Source organism: Vulpes lagopus, chromosome 5 (genome assembly GCF_018345385.1).
Source record: "Vulpes lagopus strain Blue_001 chromosome 5, ASM1834538v1, whole genome shotgun sequence".
Lineage (NCBI taxonomy): Eukaryota > Metazoa > Chordata > Mammalia > Carnivora > Canidae > Vulpes > Vulpes lagopus.
In genome coordinates this window covers 45,116,283-45,132,104 of record NC_054828.1, presented here as the reverse complement: position 1 = coordinate 45,132,104, position 15,822 = coordinate 45,116,283, and the positions used below count along the sequence as shown (strand labels likewise).

General features: G+C 38.4%; 1 protein-coding gene and 1 pseudogene across 5 annotated transcripts in view; one reads left to right on the top strand and one right to left on the bottom strand.

The window, feature by feature from the left end:
• PUS10 (pseudouridine synthase 10) overlaps positions 1-15,822 on the top strand; it is a 70,892-nt gene that overhangs the window by 9,863 nt on the left and 45,207 nt on the right. The window lies entirely within an intron of this gene.
• Positions 2,288-14,886, bottom strand: LOC121490922 (annotated as a pseudogene).

Here is a 15,822-nt window from a genome sequence, read left to right as displayed (position 1 = left end):
CTCCTGGCATGGAGCCTGCTTCTCTCTCCTCCTGTGTCTCTGCCTCTCTCTCTCTCTCTCTCTCTCTCTCTCTCTCTATCATAAATAAATAAATCTTAAAAAAAGAGAACATTATATCTCATACCATCACTTTCTTTGGGTGAGCAAAATATGTTGGAGCAAATAATAGGTTTTTTAGCCTCCAAAAGGCTGAAGATTGATTTAAGACCCAGTGAAGCTGGATGAATGAAAGAGAAGAGCTGGGAAGTGAAAAAGAGTAGAATAATTTTAAGTAGTACCTCTGTCAATAACAAGATGACTGAACTAATAAAGGGGATGATGATGATGTACAGAGGTTTATAAACATGTGAAGTCATTTCCTAGTCAGTCATCAAAGCATTTCTCATGAATAGGTCATTTTCAGGATCCAATTTTGGTAGCAAGAAACAGACTTCTGAAAGCTGTGACTCATTAAAAGTTGCAGTGTTTGAGTAACAAAAATAGAAATAAGCATATTTTCTAAGTGTGGTTATATATCTTACCACCAAATTCTTCCTTTTAGACTTTATATGTATATATATATATATTTTAAGATTTTATTTATTTATTCATGACAGACACAGAGAGGCAGAGACAGGCAGAGGGAGAAGCAGGCTCCCTGCGGGAAGCCCGATGTGGAACTTGATCCCAGGACCCTGGGATCATGACCTGAGCTAAAGGCAGACACTCAACCACTGAGCCACCCAGGTGCCCCTGGAACCCAGATTTCTTTAGCAAATTGTGTTTATGGCTCACTTTGTGATTTTTTTTTTCATTATTATATTTTGTACAATGCATCTGTGTGTGTATTTTCCTAGGAACTGTCTGATCTGGTTAGGACAATTTTAGACTGAATACTGCTAGAGAGGAGACAAACAAGCAGATTAACTGATATATCCCTGTTAGACATCAAGTAAGACATAGTAAGCAGAATAAATGGAGACTCAGAAAAGACAACATTATGCAATCTAGGTAGGTGTAATACTTAGAGGCTCCAAAGTCTTTATAACAGTATACAAAATTTGAATGATAAAATAGAAATTTATCGGGGATCCCTGGGTGGCTCAGCGGTTTGGCACCTGCCTTCAGTCCAGGGCGTGATCCTGGAGTCCCGGGATCGAGTCCCGCATCGGGCTTCCTGCATGGAGCCTGCTTCTCCTCTGTCTGTGTCTCTGCCTCTCTCTCTCTCTCTCTCTCTCTCTCTCTCTCTGTCTCTCTGTGTGTGTGTGTGTGTGTGTGTGTGTCTCATGAATAAATAAATAAAATCTTTTTTAAAAAAAATAGAGATTTATCATGACCATCTTGATGACTTTCTTGATTTGGGCTCCCCACTTGAATGTAACAGTGGAAGGATGTCTTTTTAATTAGAGTCAGATTTGATAAAAGGAGAGAGAGAATAGTGTGATATGGCAAGAAATTATATACCTGCACTGAGGTCTGAGATCCTGTGAGTGAAAGGATGCTGAACACCATCTAGAAGAGAATAAAAAAGAGAGAAAAATGGGATAGATACAGAAATGAGAATGTGTTGTATGACCTTTAGCCAAGGGAAAAGGTGATGAATTGCAGATATAAGATAATCATAAAGGTTAGTGTTTACAGTAGTATGAGGGACTCCCATTATCTAGGCACTTGATGGAAATCGCAGTGGTTAAAAGCACATTGACAGCTTTTGAATTGGAATAGTGTCTTCTAAAATAATGGTTCTCACACTCTAATATGCATAGGATTCATTTGGAGAGTTTCCCAGGCCCCTTCCTTAGAGATTCTGGTACAGTAGGTCGGTGGGACCCATGAATTTGTATGTCTAACAAGCTCATGGGTGATATTGGTACTTCTATAATAAAGGAGCACACTTTGAGAACTGTCCTAAAGGATAATGGCAGAAATAATTTCTTCTAATAATAATCTGATAACTTTTTAAAATTTTGTTCCTAATAGGAAGAGAGAAACAGGCATAATTAGAATATATCCTACACTTTTTTTAGAGTAAAAATTCCGTTTATTCATCTGTTTATTTTTTTTTTAAAGATTATATTTATTTATTCATGACGGATGCACAGAGAGAGAGAGAGAGGCAGAGACACAGGCAGAGGGAGAAACAGGCTCCAGGCAGGCAGCCCGATGTGGGACTCGATCCCGGGTCCCCAGGATCACGCCCTGGGCCGAATGCAGGCGCCAAACCGCTGAGCCACCCAGGGATCCCTATTCATCTGTTTGTGACACAATATACAAGAGACAAAGTATTTCATCCACTTCCAATTTCTTGGTATGTTCATTTCTTTGGCTAAAAGGAGAGACTAGACATGAGAGGCAGGCATTGCTTAGGCAGCCAAAATAAGGATGGGGTGGGGCAATGCTAATGTCATCCTTACAGGAATAGGTACAAGGGGTCTGTTAGTTAAAAGATATTTTCTAGAACTGTTAGCTGGAAACAAGGAGCACCACTCCTGGATGCTCATGCCTTCATAGGCCTCAATCATTCCCACCACACAGGGCCAGCAGTGCTTTCTCGCAGTCGCCCTCATGTCTTGCTGGATGTAGTCGTATGGGGACTTTCTGTACTTTCTCTGAATTCAGACCTAAATTTCAACAAGGCCACTTCACTGCAGAAGATCATGATAGATCATGATTTAGGATTTTATCGAGAGTCCCCTTATCTTTCTTGGAGTCATACAGTCAGTCAGCAAAATAGAGCACCTTGTTCTGAATGTACTGGAACTGGTTGAGGAAAGCATTTTCCAGGGCTCCTTTGACCTCCTTCTTGATACTCTTCAATGTGTCATAAGGGCTGTAGCTCTTGTACGTTTCAACTACTTTCTGGAGGTGACACACACTCGGCACAGTCGTGATGCTGATCCACTTGGGCACATCAGTTCCTTTCTTCTTTGCTCCAGTATTATAGAGATCCCAGGAGTCTTGGTCAGTCAGTTCATAATCAATGCCAGAGTCATCCTCTGCTCTTCTACCATTAGCAAGGGCAACCATCAGCTTGTGGAAGTCACTAGATGTGTTAGAAATCATGTCCTACAGATAAGTCTTGTACATTTCCTTGAGGACTCTGTTAATTTCCTGAAGATTTTGGTTGGTCCTTGAGCATATGATCTCAATGAGCGAGTCCTCATCAGTCCCCAGCCTTTTCATGGAGGTTTGCAACTCTGAAGCATCATAGTGAGCAGGTGTTTTCAATAGGCCCCAAATCACAGTCCTCAGGTGGCTGGAAAAGGCTGACTTCAGGGCTGATGCAAGTTCCTTTTTGATCCTTCTTTGGTAAGTAAAGGCAGTATCCTGTCTCTCTTCATTGCTGTGGGTGCTCAAAATGTTGACAGTGGTGACCTCATCCACATCTTTGGTCCTGATGGCCTTTTCAGTGCCAGAGCATCATGCTCAGCATCAAAATTGGTGTATGCTTTCATCCACCTGTATGCATTTGGGGGCATGGAATGATCACCCTCCAAGCTGAGCTTGCAGAGAATTTCATGAACAGTAAAACATTTTGAAAGAAGCTGGGCTGGGCACCAAGAGCTACAAGTGCCCCCAGTTTTGGAGCCTTTAGCCTTTACTTTGATAAATGTCAAACGATGCAAAGAAAAGGCAGTCGGAGAAAAATGGCAGAGGAATCTGGGCTGGAAGGTAAATTAAAAGGTTTGTGAGGTTCAGAAAAAGTTTAATTCAGACTTTAATTAAAACCAAATTATCCCTGTGTTGCCTGGGTGGCTCAGATGGTTAAGCATCTGCCTTTGGCTCAGGTCATGATCCCAAGGTCCTGGGAGCAAGCCCCATGTTGAGGTCCCTGCTGAACAGATCTGCTTCTCCCTCTGCCCCTCACCTGCTTGTGCTCTCTCAAAAATAAATAAAATCTTTAAAATAAACAAACCCAAATTATCCCAACCAACAGAAGAAAGTTTAAGGATAAAAATACATCCCTATGAAGAAGAAATTGAGGCATCTCTCTCTGTGTTTATATAAACATTTGTATTTATATGTATTTACTTGACTTTTTATTTTGGAAAATATAAAAAGTAGTAAGACTAGCCTAGTGAGTCCCTATGTATGTGTATCATCCAGCTCCAATTGTAATTTTTTTTTTTTGCCAAATTGAAATCAGTTTCCAAAAAAGATACAGAAAAAATAAAGTCAGAGCAATGCAAATGTAAGAAGGAGGCTTAGTTCTGTAATAGCAACTGGAAAATCAAATCTTGAATGAGTAGAGCCTTGTAAGAATTGCTAAGGAAGAGTTAGGGGTGCTTTAAGTTATGATTACAGCAAGAAACGAAAAAGGGGATGTATTTGGAATTGGTACTACTGATGGATAATACAGGGAAAATGAAACTTCTGAAGTCTTACTTTGCTTCTATCCTTTTTTTTTTTTTTTTTTTAAGATTTTATTTATTCATGAGAGAGAGACAGAGGCAGAGACCGAGACACAGGCAGAGACAGAAACACAGGCAGAGAGAGAAACAGGCTCCATGCAGGGAACCCTATCTGGGACTCAGTCTTGAAACTCCAGGATCATGCCCTGGGTGGAAGGCAGACACTCAACCGCTGAGCCATCCAGGGATTCCTGCTTCTATCCTTTTTGTCCAGGAGAATGATCTTCAACCTGAATGGGTAGATGATCATTGATTGGTGAGGGAGACTGAAAGTTCCACGTGGTGAAGCTTCTCTAAATGGATTCAGGTATTTGGGACTGGATAAATGACATTCCAGGATGGATTCAGAAAGAACTTGCAGTGGTCCATGATCTTTGAGAGCTTTAAAAGGTAGTGGAAACTGGAGACAGAGAAGGCAGTTCCATTTTCTACAGGTGGTTTTGTAAACTACCAGTTGGTGAGCTTGACTCTAAAACCTTGGCAATGGGATCCCTGGGTGGCGCAGCGGTTTGGCGCCTGCCTTTGGCCCAGGGCGCGATCCTGGAGACCCGGGATCGAATCCCACATCGGGCTCCCGGTGCGTGGAGCCTGTGTCTCTGCATCTCTCTCTCTCTCTCTCTCTGTGACTATCATAAATAAATAAAAATTTTAAAAAAAAATTGTAAAACCTTGGCAAGATTCTAGATTAGGAACCAAAGAGTACATTGTGGGTATTGAGGATAAGGAGCACTTGGTCAACACACTGAGCAGACTCATTAAGAACAAGTGATGGGGATCCCTGGGTGGCTCAGCGGTTTAGTGCAGCCTTCAGCCCAGGGCGTGATCCTGGAGACCTGGGATAGAGTCCCACATCAGGCTCCCTGCATGGAGCCTGCTTCTCCCTCTGCCTGTGTCTCTGCCTCTCTCTCTCTCTCTCTCTGTCTCTGTCTCTGGGTCTCTCATGAATAAATAAATAAAATCTTAAAAAAAAAAAAAGAAGTTCTGTCTGCATCATTTCTTTTAAAGATTAGCAGGACTGGTAGAGCAGGGAAATATGGTAGCTCCAGTGTGACTGGAATTCAGCTAGTCCTTTGAGCAGATTTCTTTCTTATGTAAACTTCCTGAACGTGGCAGGATACATGAGCAGAATGTAAAGACAATTGGGTAGGTTGACCTGGCTGGCCATACCCGAAAGGAACTGCTTAGTAACTGATTTCAAACTGGACAGTGTTTCTCCAAGTGTACTCTGCAGATCTGAAACTCACTTGGAGAAAGGTGTTGAAAGCGGATTGCTGGGCTCAACCCAATTATATGAGGCCTTAAAAGCACCTTTCTTGGCTGAGGTCAGGGTCAGAGGAAGATGTGATTATGAAAGAATGGTCAGATGCAATGTTGCTCGCTTTGAAGACAGTGGAAAGGAACTAAGGGATATGGGTGGCCTATGGAAGCTAGGAAAGGCAAAGAAATGTATTCTCCTAGCCTAGATTCTCCAGAAAGGAATGCAGCCCTGTTGATACCTTGGTGTTAGCCCAGGGAGACCTGTGGTGGTCTTCTGACCTAAAGCACCGTAAGATAATAAATTGTGTGTGTGTGTGTGTGTGTGTGAGTGTGTTAAGATTTTATTTATTTGAAAGAGAGAGAGAGAGAGAGTGCACAAGTGGAGGGAGAGGCAGACTCTCTGCTGAGCTCAGAGCCTGATATGGGGCTTAATCTCAGGAACTCAATCCCAGAGATCATGACCTGAGCTGAAGGCAGATGATTAACGGACTGAGCCATCCAGGTGCCCCATGAATTTGCTCTTCTTAAATATTTAAGGGGTTTTCTGCTGCAGAGATGGAATTAGGTGAGGAAGTAATTTTCAGCTTTACGGAATTATGCAGAACAGGATAGACTGTTTTCAGGGATGGTGTTGTCTATTACCAGAATATTTAAGCCAAGGCCGGGGGACTATTTGGCAGAGATATGTAGAAGGAATGTATACACTATATAGTTGATTAGACTAGAGACTTTGTTCAACTCCAAGATACTTTATAGTTTTAAGAAAAATATTTATTACATTTGTTATTCTTTGTTACCTTATATTGGTAGTTGAGTCTTTTAAACTATACCACATTAATGCCACACTAAAATTATTATTTTTTTCACACTAAAATTATTATAGAATGAATGACCCAGACTTATGCTAATATTAGGCTAAACTAACATTTATGGGAAAAAAACATTCTGTTAAAGCCCAATAAAAGTAAGCTGTTAGTCCTACTGTTATTTTAGGTTTATCTTTACTAGTATGGTCCAGTAGAGGGCAATATTGCACTATCAGTTTGACTTTTTGGTAGTATGTGGAAACCGTTTGCTCACTTTATTGACTTTAAATGGATATAGTGTCTCTTAAATGTTACTTTGGTTTTGTGAAACACCTACTTCTTGACATGCAACTTGATATAGTTGGAGTTTTATTTGTCAAGTCAAAACTTTTTCCCTTTCATTTTTATAATTGTATCTTTCTGCTTTACACTAAGTACTATAAATTATACATAGCCCTAGAAATCTAACCAGAAATAAAAGCAGTACCGTTTCTGTGGTAACAGTTTATATTTACAAATGTTTTTCTTGAATTCTGACAAAAGGGGGACGCCTGGGTGGCTCAGCGATTGAGCATCTGCCTTTGGCTCAGGGCGTGATCCCGGAGTCCTGGGATCAAATCCCATGCTGAGCTTCCTGCATGGAGCCTGCTTCTCCCTCGTCCTGTGTCTGTGCCTCTCACTCTCTCTCTGTCTCTGTCTCTCATGAATAAATAAATTAAATCATCAAAAAAAAATTCTGACAGATGGGTATTTAAAAGACTGGATTTGTTGAAATCACTTTGACTTCAAGTACAGAGACTACACTTCCAAGTTCATATTGTGTGTGCAGGCTCATTCGTTACCCAGACTTTGATTTAGCATGTGTATTTTCAGCTTTTTGTTCATTTTCAGTGACATCTCAGATTCTTATTTTGTATAAGCACCTTGCCTAAATCACTTTTTGTTCTTTCTCACCTATCTTTTAAAAGCACCTCAGGGTTCACTTTGGCCAACAAACTTTTTCTGAGCTTACTAAGAAGTGTTCAGAATTTGTAGCCCTAGTTTTCATTAGGTTTGTTGTATAGACCTTACTTCAGTTCCTTTGTGGTCCACTAAATCACGCAGAACATATTTTTATAAGGTTGCTGAATGAGACACTGAAAGACAGGCAAAATTATAGAGATCACTGTCTCTGGCTGTTAAGTATCTTTCAGTGGACTCTTCATGAATGGGGTGGGGGGATTGTAACCTTGCTATGTTTTGGATATACTGGCTGCAATTTTAAAAACGTTTTAGAGGACATGAAGCAACTTAAACCTATCTTCCTTATAAAAAAGTAACTCTCAAAGCATGTCCCTGTGAGCACAACACCAGTGTATAAAGGTCTGCATCATTAGAATCACAGAATTATAGATCTGCAGGAGACCTTGGTGATCTAGAACAGGGTTCCCAGCTTTTTATGGTACTCATTGAAAAATGATGATAATGTATATGGCTGTGATTTGTCAGAGCTCTGAGTATGCCCCAGCCTCAGTGTAAATCCATTCAGAATCTCTGAAGAATCCAGGAGTTCTTAACTTTGAGTTTAAGGTGATCCCCTTTTAATTTCTGACCATTCAATGAATCCTCTATATTTGTGGTTTAGAAAGAAGATATGCTTAGATGATTTTCTTTTTCAGCTTCAGATTGGGACTATTTCACTCATCATAACACTCATCCTCCTTTTTAGAAGAGAAAAATCAAAGCTCATGTAATGTGGCATATTGGAATTTGGATGTGCCTCCTTGATTTGTGCTATTTATTTATTTATTTATTTATTTATTTATTTATTTTGCTCTTTTTTAGACCATGGTTTTTTATGGTTTTTTATGGTTTTTAGACCATACCATCTTTTCACCTTATATTCTCACGTATTTTTATTTACCCGATTGCCTTGGCTCTATGGGCATTGCCTTTTCTTAACTATTACATTTATTAAGCCATACACTCAACATAAACAAGGATCAAAGGATCACCAGAATGATGAATCCAGTCAAAGATGCTGCATCAGGAGGAACATGAGACTAGACATGGTAGTATGTTCAGAATTCTATTATATTACTCAGTACATAGCTGGCACCTGTGTTCCAAGAGAGAAAGGAAGAGTAACATGCAATTCATCAAACTTTATACAGAACCCCAGTCCTGGTTAGGATGGGCGAATCAGTTGTCCAGCTGTCAAGGAGTCACAGCAGGTATTGAAGAAGCCTAATAACCCATTATTAGGGAAGCAGGCACAGGAGAGCCCAACATATAAAACAAAAACCTAATCCTGAGGTTACTGCAGCATGCAACAAAGAGGAATGGAACCTGTTCTTGGGAATGAGATGCCATGGTGAAGCAGGACTACGAATAAGACTGATTATAAAGCCCACCTCAAGGGCACCTGGGTGGCTCAGTGGTTGAGCGTCTGCCTTTAGGTCAGGTCGTGATCCCGGGGTCCTGGGATCAAGTCCTGCATCAGGCTCCCTGCAGGGAGCCTGCTTCTCCCTCTGCCTGTGTCTCTACCTCTCTCTCTCTCTCTCTGTCCCTTATGAATAAATAAAAATCTAAAATTAAAAAAAAAATAATAAAGCCTACCACAGTAATATAATATTGAATTTAGGAACAGTTGGTGGATATTCAAACATGTTTAAATACATGAATATGCATATATTTACTTCCTAGCTTTGTTTTTCTCTTGGCCTGAACTAGCTAAGTATAGGTTGCTGTGACTTATCAACCCAGGTGAATGGTTGAGAGGTAGCAGGGTGCGGTAAGAACACGAGACAGCCTTAAAATTTTGAAGTTTATTGTTTTAATTTGGATAGTCTCATTCTTGTGAATTGTTACACTTTTGCATCTTTAAAATTTACGATAAGAAATACAAGAAATAAGAAATACAATAAGGAATAGAAGATAAAGGAAATCATTTTTCTTTAAAACTCAGTTTCCCCATCAGATACAATATATTATCACATTGCTACTTACCAACTATTGAGTTCCTTATCAAACATTTTTATCATTAATTTTAGGACTTTGTGGCTTAGTAAACTAAGTTTCAGAAAAAGGGAACTTCTAATTTAGGCTCTGCCTATTTCAGATTTGGGTTTCTCTTATTACATAGAGAAGTAATGTCAACTATTCTTTTTTTTCTGATATCACCACCATATTTTAGGCTTAGTAATTCAAGCCTACTAAATTATTTATATAATTTGAAATATATTTTTATATATGTAATATTTATAATTTAATCATCCTAACCCCTTGAAGTTGGTGTTATTATTATCCCTATTATACAGGATGAAATTGCAACTCAAGGTCACATTGCTAATAAATAACAGACCTAGGATTTAGAAATTCACCGGTCCAACTCTAAAGTTTATGCTGTTGTTTATTGCTATATCCTACTAACTAAGTTGTGATTTGATAAGATTTCAAAAGTGAGTTATTGTGTTGCTGTATTTACAGGAGAGACTTAGCCTAGGTTTTGACCTTCACTGGTATTTTGTTTTCTTCAGATGGCACAGTATCTTCAAATTTAGACAAAGGATCCTTGGGGAAGAAAAATGTGGAACCAGAACTTATATTTTAACAAGAATGAGGATAAATCACCAGTTGATTTGGTGATTCTCTAAAAATATGACTTTAAAAATAAAATTATAGGAGTGTCTGGGTGGCTCAGTCAGTTAAGCGTCTGTCTTGGCCTCAGGTCATGATCTCAGGGTCCTAGGATAGAGTTTCCCCCTACCCCTCAGCAGTGAGTCTACTTCTCCCTCCCCTCCTACCCCTCTCCCTGCTTGTGCTCTCTCTTTCAAATAAATAAATAAAATCTTTAAAATAAAAGAGTCCCCAAAATTACATTTTTAAAGACTTTCCTACCACACTCATACTCAGATTTTTTTATCAGATGACTGGAGTAGATGCAGAATAGGTTTTGCATCAAATATTTTATTACACTAGATATCTTAAAATAGAGGAATTTCCAGTAATTTTTGTGAGGATTTTCCTTTGATCTTGGGAAGATTGGTACACCTGGGTGTGAGGTACTGGGTTATGATGTTATAGTCCCTTAATAATTGGGGAGGGGAGTGACAGTAAGGTTTTCAGCCAAGTCACAGATATGTCCAAATGTTCAAGAAGAGGGGCTGGTGGAAGGTGCCGTCCTGAAGTCAGACTCATCCAACTTCATTATTGACTTGTCTGAAACCTCTTTCTTAAAAAATGGTGCCAGTACTTACTTTTCTTCCTTTTTATTTTATTTTTTTCTTTTCTTTTCTTCCCTTTTAGATAAAGGAAAGATGAATGAAGTAGTTTTAGAGTAGGTCAGTTAAAAAGTGTTGATTAATGGTAGTGCTACAGCTGTTCCTGCTTTTTTAAAAAATATTTTATTTATTTATTCATGAGAGACACACAGAGAGAGGCAGAAACACAGGCAGAGGGAGAAGCAGGCTCCGTTCAGGGAACCTGACGTGGGGCTCGATCCCGGGTCTCCAGAATCACGCCCTGGGCCGAAGGCAGGCGCCAAACCACTGAGCCACCTGGGCTGCCCAGTTCCTGCTTTTTTTTTTTTTTTTAAATCGGTTGTTCTGGGTGCCTGGGTGACTCAGTGGTGGAGCATCTGCCTTCAGCTCAGGTCGTGATCCTGGGGTCTTGGGATCAAGTCCCACATTGGGTTCCCCGCAGGAAGCCTGCTTCTCCCTCTGCCTAAGTCTCTGCCTCTCTCTCTGGGTCTCTCATGAATAAATAAATAAAATCTTAAAAAAAAATAGGTTGTGTTGCTTAAAATATTGGAAGTTATCTTTACAAATCTTCCCTTTTAAATAAAATCTGCTCTGTTTTTCTTCACTGATACTAACACAGAATCAATACTAATAGAATCCTTTTTCTAGAGTAGATACCATTCAAGGCCCACTTGGAAATGTTTATCTGAGAAATTTTTTTCTAAGAAAACTGTCTTTCTCCTTGCCATTATTATTATTTTTAAATTTTAATTCCAGGGGCACCTGGGTGGCTCAGTCAGTTAAGCGTCTGCCTTCAACTCAGGTCATGACCCCGGAATCCTGGGATCAAGCCCCACATGGTCAGGTTCATTGCTCATGGTGTTGGAGGAGGGATCTGCTTCTCTCTCTCTCTCTCTCTCTCTCTCTGTCCCCTCCCACTTGTGCTCTCTTTCTGTCTCTTTCAAATAAATAATTAAAATCTTGATTTTTTTTTTCTTTTTAGTTCTAGTATGGTTAACATACAATGTTGTATTAGTTTCAAGTGAAATACAGGGATTCAACAATTCCATACATAAACCTAGTGCTCATCACAAGTGCACTCCTTATTCCCCGTTGTCTATTTTACCCATTCCCCCATCCACCTCCATCAATTTGTTCTCTAGAGTTCAGAGTCTGTTTCTTGACTTACTTATCTTTCTCTTTTCCTTTGCTTTTTTGTTTTGTTTCCACACATGAATGAAATCTTTGTAATTTTTATCATGCATAGTTATCCAATTTTTTAATGCTATAAACATTTTTCAACAAATTTGGATACTCTGATTATTTATAAAACTCATGTAAAAGACTTTAGTTGAACATTGGGGTGTCATTTCTCAGTGCTACTTCCTTTTTATTGCTTGTATATTTTGGTTTAACAATTATTAGAGATCAGCTGGATGTATGGCAGTCTCTACAGAGCAGGCACTAGCAGAAGGAAGAAGTCAAATTTTTTATTTTAAAACAAACATATAATATATACATGGCAAATTAAGGAGTCATATATTGTTTTCATTACATCATAATTTAAAAGCTATTCATGTAACTGTTGATGTATTGCTATGATTGAAACTCTTGATGGTTTTTTCAGAGATCTGCCTGTCTCTGAAGTGATTGTTAAAATGTTACTGTGAGTATTTGGGCAGAGATAATGTCAGGGGAACTAACTTGGGTGGGGAAAAAATAAAATGGATTTTATTTAAATGTAGTCATGAAGCATGTAAAAGGAAATGAAAAAATGAAATAGATGCAAAGGTGCCAAGACAGGTAGCTCTTTTATGCTTCTATTAAGAGTCATAATATGGTTTCTTTTCAGAATTCAGTTCACATCTAGGATTTGTTTTCTTTGAAACTAGAATGTTATGATGTGTAATGATTATATGATATTCATTTGGTATTATCACCATAAATTCACATTAGAAACCATGAGATAAGTGATTTTAGTGAGACTGCATCCCATTTCTGAAAGCATCTCAGAAATCCTCACCTTATCAAGGAAGTGGGCATGTGGACTCAAGCCCTATTAAGTAAATCAGTAACCAGGCATGAGTGGTAAATTGGTATTTCAAAAGATTTTTAAATATGCAGACATGTATTCAGGACACTTCTGTTGGATAGCATTCTTATTCATGATGTAATTAACCTGAGTTATTTTGCAAATAAGATTAAAATGTACTACAAGTATCTTCTGAAGAGCTTTTAATCACTCACTACAGGTATAGAGCACTGAATCAGAGTGTGTGTTTGTTTGGATAAATGATATTCTGTTAGCACATACTTTTTTTCCTGAGCTTGTGATATAGTTTGTCGATTGGTTAACATGTTGGATATCTTAGGTAAAGTCTTATTCCCATTTGTTTGGTCTTTCATTTCTCATAGTTTAAGTAGTGAGCTTATAGTAAACACAGATTATATGATGAGTCCTCGAAGTTGAAATCTATCTTAGAGGGGCGCCTGAGTGGCTCAGTCGGTTAAGTGTCTGCCTTCAGCTCAGGTCGTGATCCCAGAGTCTTGGAATCAAGCCCTGCATCAGGCTCTTGCTCAGAGGGGAGCCTGCTTTTCCCTCTCCCTCTGCCTGCTGCTCTGCCTGCTTCTGCTCTCTCTCTGTCAGATAAATAAATAAAATCTTACAAAAAAAAAAAAGCTATCCTAGAGTAGAAATATTCTTTTCTTTTTAATAAGTTTTTATTTTTATATTCATCAGTGGTTAACTCTGGTCTTCTCACACGTAAGTATTGTCTTTGCTCGTAAAACTAGAGTTTAAATGGGCCTGATTTTGAACCTTATATAATAATGGAATCATAACCTGATAAATCTTTTGTGCCTGGCCTCTTTTATTTGATATCATTTTTGAGAGATTCATCTTTATTGCTATGTGGAGCTATAATTTGTTCATTTTCATTGCTATACAGTATTCAGCTGCATGAAAATACTGCAATTTATTCATACTGTTATAAATGGATATTAAGTTCATTTCTGGTTTTTGGCTATTTCCAACAGTAAAACCATAAGCATTCTTGTAGCCGTATTCTACACGTGCAGACGTAGAATTGCTGAGTCATAAGGAATACATTTAAATAATATGAATTAACACTATGATTTACAGCCTACTAATCAGCTTTAGTAGCTCATTCCTCCTAAATCAACTTAATGACAACAGCCTTAACTTTTCACTCGTATTTTCTGACTCCCTGTCAGTGCCCTTATTAACATTAATGACATGACTTCTTCCACTAATACCCATAACCAGTCAGTTTCATCTATCACTAGATGAAAGAATCACTAACCTTCCTTAAAAACTATATATTACAATACTATTTATGCCACAGATATTCTTAATGACAACTTTTACTGCTACAGAAGTAATCTTTTATATTTTATTTGTAGCAACATTAGTTCCAACCTTAATCATTATTACCCTCTAAGGAAACCAAACAGAATGATTAAATGCAGGACTTCATTTTATATGCTAGTAGGATCAGTCCCACTTCTCATTGTCCTAATCTTTATCCAAAATCTTATAGGTTCACTGAACTTTCTAATAATTCAATACTGGACTGAAGCTAGTTCTCGACATAATATTTTCTTATGACTAACATGCCTAATAGCATTTATAGTAGAAATACTTCTCTATGGCCTACACCTCTGATTACCAAAAGCATGTTTGAAACCCCTCGCTGTTGGATCCAAAGTGTGTGTAGCCATACAACTCGAACTAGGCAGCTACAGAACATTATGAGCTACAACACTAAACCCCCTAACAAATTACATGCATATCCTTTTCTTACATTATCCTTATGAGGAATAATTATAACCAGCTCCATCTGTCTATGGAAAACAGACTTAAAATTACTCATTGCATATTCCTCTGTCAGCCACATAGCACTAGTAATTGTAGCCATTCTTATCTAAATATCATGAAGTTATATAGGAGCTACATCTCTAATAATTGCCCACAGCTTTACATTATCAGCACTGTTTTGCCTAGCAAATTCAAACTATGAACAAATTCCCAGCTGAACTATAATTCTAGCTCGGGGATTACAGACTTCTCCTACTAATAGCAGCATGATGACTTCTAGTGAACCTTACCAATTTGGTCTTACCCCCAACAATTAGCCTAATTGGAGAACTATTTGTAGTTACATCATCATTTTCATGATCCAACATTACCATTATGCTAAGGAATTAATATTGTTATTGCTACCCTATATTAGCCATAACATCATGAGGCAAATATAAGTGCCACTTCAAAAATTTTAACCATCATCATATGAGAAAAGGCTCTCATAGCCTACATTTACTACCCTTCCTACTTTTATCACTTAACTCACAAATTATTTTGATATCCATCTATTGTAAATATAGTTTAATAAAAACATTAGATTGTGAATCTAATAGTAGAAATTCAAAACTTATTTACTTAGAAAGTATGTAAGAATTAATTCATGCCTCCATGTATAAAAAATATGGCTTTTCAAACTTTTTTTTCTATTTTAAAGATCTTATTTGAGAACATAAATGGGGGGAGGGGTAAGGGGAGAGAGAGAAGCAGACTCCCCACTGAGCAGGGATTCCCAATTCAGGCTCGATCCCAGTACCCTGAGATCATGACCTGAGCCAAAGTCAAATCCTTAACCCACTGAGACACCCAGGTGCCCTGTTTTCAGATTTTTAACAGATAGAAGTAATAATTCATTGGTCTCAGGAACCAAAAAATTGGTGCAACTCCAAATAAAGGTAATTAATCTATCCACCTCTTATACTAAGTGCACTATGTTAACTTTACCAATCATAAAAATCTAAGATGTATAAAAGCATCTATATCCATACTGTGTAAAAATTATCATCTATGCCTTTATCCCACAATAGTCATTTACTCAGGCCAAGAAAAAATTATTTCACACTGACACCAAATAATCAAACCTTAAAACTATTGCTTAGCTTTAAACTAGATTATTTCTCAGTGCACCTGGGTGGCTCAATTGGTTAAGCATCTTCTTTCACCTTGGGTCATGGTCCTGGAGTTCTGGGATTGAGCCCCACATTGAGCTCCCTGGTTAATGGGGAGTCTGCTTGTCCTTCTCCCTCCCCTACACCCATCCTTGTGCT